Source organism: Amblyraja radiata, chromosome 33, assembly GCF_010909765.2.
Source record: "Amblyraja radiata isolate CabotCenter1 chromosome 33, sAmbRad1.1.pri, whole genome shotgun sequence".
Lineage (NCBI taxonomy): Eukaryota > Metazoa > Chordata > Chondrichthyes > Rajiformes > Rajidae > Amblyraja > Amblyraja radiata.
In genome coordinates this window covers 8,806,405-8,811,740 of record NC_045988.1, presented here as the reverse complement: position 1 = coordinate 8,811,740, position 5,336 = coordinate 8,806,405, and positions in this window count along the sequence as shown.

Genomic DNA, 5,336 nt, shown 5'->3' with positions numbered 1-5,336 from the left:
GTACAGGATACTGAGTTGGATAATCAGCCATCATCATATTGAATGGCGGTGCAGGCTCGAAGGGCCGAATGGCCTACTCCTGCACCTATCTTCTATGTTTCTATGTTTCTAATATGATTTGACCAGATAACTTGCCAAACAAGCATATCACTTGGACGCCAGAAACTATCGATGCTGGAATCTTGAGCAAAAAACAAAGTGCTGAAGGATCTCAATGGGTTCGGCAGCATCTGAAGAGGGAATGGACAGTCTGAAGAAGGGTCCCAACCTGAAACAACATTTGTGCACTCCCTCCGCAGATGCTGCATGACCCGTTGTCCCTCCACCACTTTGTGTTTCACTCCATTCTTCACTGTATTTCTGTACATATAACAATATTAAATCAAACTAAACTAAAAACACAAGAATTTTGTTTGAAAGAAATATCTAGTAAGATTTTCTAAAATTTTGTTTTCTGTTCTAACATTATTTTTTTGAAAGTTCTTTAGAAGTCTATAAAATTATGAGAAGCAGTGATAGGGTGGACACCCAGAGCATTTTTCCCCCAAGGTAGAAATGTCAACGTGTAGCGAGAATAGTTTTAAGGTGTGAGGAGCAAACTTTAAATTAAATGTGTGGGGCACGGTTTTTTTCACAGTGGGTGGAGTGTGCCTGGAACGAGGCAGATGAGATTTGATTAACCTAGCATTGTGTTTGGCATGGACATTGTGGGCAGAAGGGCCTGTACTGTTTATAAAAAAAGGCAAAGTGCTGGAATAACTCGGTGGATCAAACCACATTTCAGCAGAACATGAATAGGTGATTTTCGAATCAGGATCCTATAGTGTTCTGTAACTACTATAGATGAGTGGTTGATGGCTGGCATGGACTCAGTGGGCAGAAGGGCCTGTTCCTGCGTTGTGCTGTTCTGTAATATGTTTGTACTATGTATAATTGAAACAATTAGGGGTGGCACGATGGCACAGCAGTAGAGTTGCAGCCTTACAGCGCCAGAGACCCGGGTTTGATCCTGTCTACGGGTGCTGTCTGTATGGAGTTTGTACCTTCTCCCCGTGACCCGCATCGGTTTTCTCCGAGATCATCGGTTTCGTCCCACGGAGGTGCGGACTCGGTGGGGCCGAAGGCCCTGTTTTCGTGCTGTATTTCCAAAACTTACTGAACTACAATGTGCTGGTGAACCACGGGATTTGAAGCAGCTGTGGACAGTGCTGTTAGTTGGGAGCAGGGCAGGGAGTGGGGTGGACTGGAGACAGCTGTGGGAAGGAATTAATGAAGGAAGGAGAGGTGGAAGCTGGAGGCAGGATCAGCAAACTCTGGATCGGGTGTGACCAGAATTCTGATCATTCATCTGCGCTCTCGGCAGCCTGCCCAGAGCACAGGTAAACATCTGTAAAGAATGAAAGTGTTGTATCTCAACATGCAGAGTTTGGACCCACTGAGTAATGTCATCTTAATAAGTAATAGGAGCAGAATTAGGCCATTAGGCCTGACAACTCTTGGGCCAATCACCCCCCCCCCCCCCAGACACTCCTCCCACAGGAAAAACACTATGACTATATGCATGTAAATAGTTTTATTTATTGAAATCATATTCTATGTCGATCTTCCAGGGAGATGCTAACTGCATTTCGTTGTCTCTGTACTGTACACTGACAATGACAATTAAAGTTGAATCTGAATCTGAATCTGAATCTGAAATTCCTCCTCATCTCCTTCCTAAAGGAGCATACTTTTATTCTGGGGCTATGGCCTCTGGTCCTGGACTCTCCCACCAGTGAAAATATCCTCTCACATCCATTCTATCCAGGCCTTTCACTATTCGACTGTCGGCATCAGCTGTAGACAGCCTATCGGTCCCATTACAAAATGGAAATCGTGCAAACTCCACACACACAGACAGCAGCCGAGGCCAGGGATCGAACCTGGGTCTCTGGCGTTGTGAGGCAGCAGCTCTATCTGCTGCAGCATAGTGATTTTGGGGACTTTCAAAACAAGGAGCTCTTTCAAACCGATGAGAAAAATCGAGAGCAGCTCAGTCCCCTGTTCAGCTTCTTGGGAGTGAAGGTACATCATTTGAAGAGAAGTCCCATGACATGGGACTTAATTAATATCCATTTTCCAACAGCTGGTACCCAATTGACTCAAACTTTGCTATCCCACACCTATAATTTAACTTCCAGTTCCAGTGCTTCAGATTACAAAATATATTTTTATGTGGAGTCCCTTGTGCGTACTGAACGCGTGCTGTGGTTGTGATTTAGAATGCTATATAATTTCACTTGAGCTCATCTGTCAATTCCGTGTTTACAGTGAGATAAACAGGAATCCCCAGATGTAAGAAAGCAGTGCCAAAGTACGGAGTGCCTAATTACCATATGCTCAAATTTAGATCGATTCCATAGTTGCAAATTACAGGAAGTGTGGCTCTGTGATTCAGTGCCTGCCTGAATCTTTCTTATTTAGATCATCTTTGAAAATGGTCCCGCTCTCCCTGCCTCCCCTCCCTGTGGAGTTTTATTAACACCTCGTTTGTGAAATGAGGCTGAACATACTGGCAAGTCTTGAGACAGCGTGAGGTTCATCCATGAAACCCAATTAGCATGGAGGCCTAGACTAACTTACCTGGGCCACAGTGAGACATGTGGCAGCCACGATTTCTGAGGGAAACGTTTTACCCTGGGGTGATTGCGGCATTGATTTAGCTGACCGACGCCAGGGCATCAGTTCGGTTCCCAAATCACTGCAGCAAGGTTCGGGAACAGCTCCGTCCAAGAGCGGAACTCGCTATCAAAACATGGAGGGGACGGGGTACACAATTTTTTGGCGGCCACGCGCGCATGCGCACACTCACACACACACGCGCGAGGCTTCGGAGGCTCAATCCAGCGCTAAAAGCGGAGATTTTAAAATCGGGATCACAAAAACTTGGGGGGGATGTCCCCCACCTCTCAAAACATGGGTGGGACATGTCCTCTCTGGACCCCCCGGGTTTTCCGCCCCTGGCTCCGTCCACGACCGCAAGAAGATTACAGCGAATTGTAGTCGCAGTCCAGACCATCACGTAAACCAAACTCCCTTCTCCCTTCAGACCAGTCTGAAGAAGGGTCTCGACCCGAAACATCACCCATTCCTTTTCTACAGAGATGCTGCCCGTCCCGCCGAGTTACTCCAGCATTTTGTGGCTATCTTCGGTTTAAACCAGCATCTGCAGTTCCTTCCGAAACACTCCCTTCTATTGACTCCATTTAAACCTCACACTGCTACGGCAAGGCCTGCAGCATAATCAAGGACGTGTCCAACCCTGGCCACTCCCTCTTCTCCCCTGTCCCATCGGGCACAAGATATAGATGTGTGAAAACGCACACCTCCAGATTCAGGGACTGTTTCTTCTCAGCAGTTGTTAGGCAACTGAATCATCCTACCATAACTAGAGAGCAGTCCGAAGCTACTATCAACCTCATTGGTGACTCTTTGACTATCTTTGATCGAACTTTGCTGGCTTTACCTTGAACTAAACATCATGTATCTATACGCTGTAAATGGCTTGATTGTAATCATGCATTGTCTCTCCACTGACTGGTTCACAAGCAACAACACCTTTTCACTGTACCTCGGTACACCTGACAATAAACTAAACTGAACTGAACTGAAAAGTGGCTAAATTACCAGGAACATTTAAAAAAGAATTAGAATAAGTGGGACCCGTTGGGTTAGCGTTTTTTTTTCTAAAATCAATATAGAGCGCAGACAGGAAGTGGTCAAGATGAGATTTTTAGTTATATAGATGTGTGGTTTTGGACAGTAGACAAAAATGTTGGAGAAACCCAGCGGGTGAGGCAGCATCTATGGAGAAAAGTAGGCGCCGTTTCGGGTCGAGACCCTTCTTCAGACTTTGTCTTTGTGTGGCTTTGGACAGGTACATGGATAGGAAAGGTTTAGTTGGGACAAGTGTAGATGGGGAAATTTGGTTGCCATGAGCAAGCTGGGCCAAGTTCATAAGCTGTTGGGGCAGAATTAAAAATATCCATCGACTTGGCTCCACAGCCTTCTGTAACAATTAATTCCTCGGACTAAAGAAACTCTTCCTCATCGCCTATCTAAAGGTACGTCCAGTTATTCTGAGGCTATGGCCTCTGGTCCTAGACTCCCCCAATAGTGGAAACATCCTCTCCACATCCACTCTATCCAGGCCTTTCACTCTATGGTAAGTTTCAATGAGGTCCCCTCCCCCTCCCCTCAGCTGAGGACCTGTTTCCACGTTGTATGACTTTATGACTCAATGCCTCTGGAGGGTTAAGAGATAATTTAACGCAAGTTTTTAAGATATAATTAGCACTGCTCTTCTGGAACTGCAGTGACCTGGTTTGATCCTGATCCCCGGAGCTTTCTATGTGGTTTTCAAACTGCATTATGGTGAGAGTTGCCATAGCATGAATAATTTTTTTAATGGAGTATAGGATGGCAAGACGTGACCTTATTGACGTGTACAGGATCACGAGGTGTAGGAAGTTTGTTCCCCAAGGGTGGAGAATTCAAATCTAGTGGACATAGACTTATGGTGAAGGATTCAAGGATCTCAGGGGCAACTTTGTCATTCAGATGGTAGTCTGTATCTGGAATAAGCAGCCAGAGGAAGTGGGTACAATCTGGACTTCAAAGACACATTTCAACAGATATATGGATCAGGAGGATTTAGAGGGATAAGGGCCAAATTCAGGCAAATTGGACAAGCCAAATATGTCAACTTGGTTGGCATGGACTAGGTGGGCCGAAGGGCCTGTTTCATAGAAACATAGAAACATAGAAATTAGGTGCAGGAGTAGGCCATTCGGCCCTTCGAGCCTGCACCGCCATTCAATATGATCATGGCTGATCATCCAACTCAGTATCCTGTACCTGCCTTCTCTCCATACCCTCTGACCCCCTTAGCCACAAGGGCCACATCTAACTCCCTCTTAAATATAGCCAATGAACTGGCCTCGACTACCCTCTGTGGCAGAGAGTTCCAGAGATTCACCACTCTCTGTGTGAAAAAAGTTCTTCTCATCTCAGTTTTAAAGGATTTCCCCCTTATCCTTAAGCTGTGACCCCTTGTCCTGGACTTCCCCAACATCGGGAGCAATCTTCCTGCATCTAGCCTGTCCAACCCCTTAAGAATGTTATAAGTTTCTATAAGATCCCCTCTCAATTTCCTAAATTCTAGAGAGTATAAACCAAGTCTATCCAGTCTTTCTTCATAAGACAGTCCTGACATCCCAGGAATCAGTCTGGTGAACCTTCTCTGCACTCCCTCTATGGCAATAATGTCCTTCCTCAGATTTGGAGACCAAAACTGT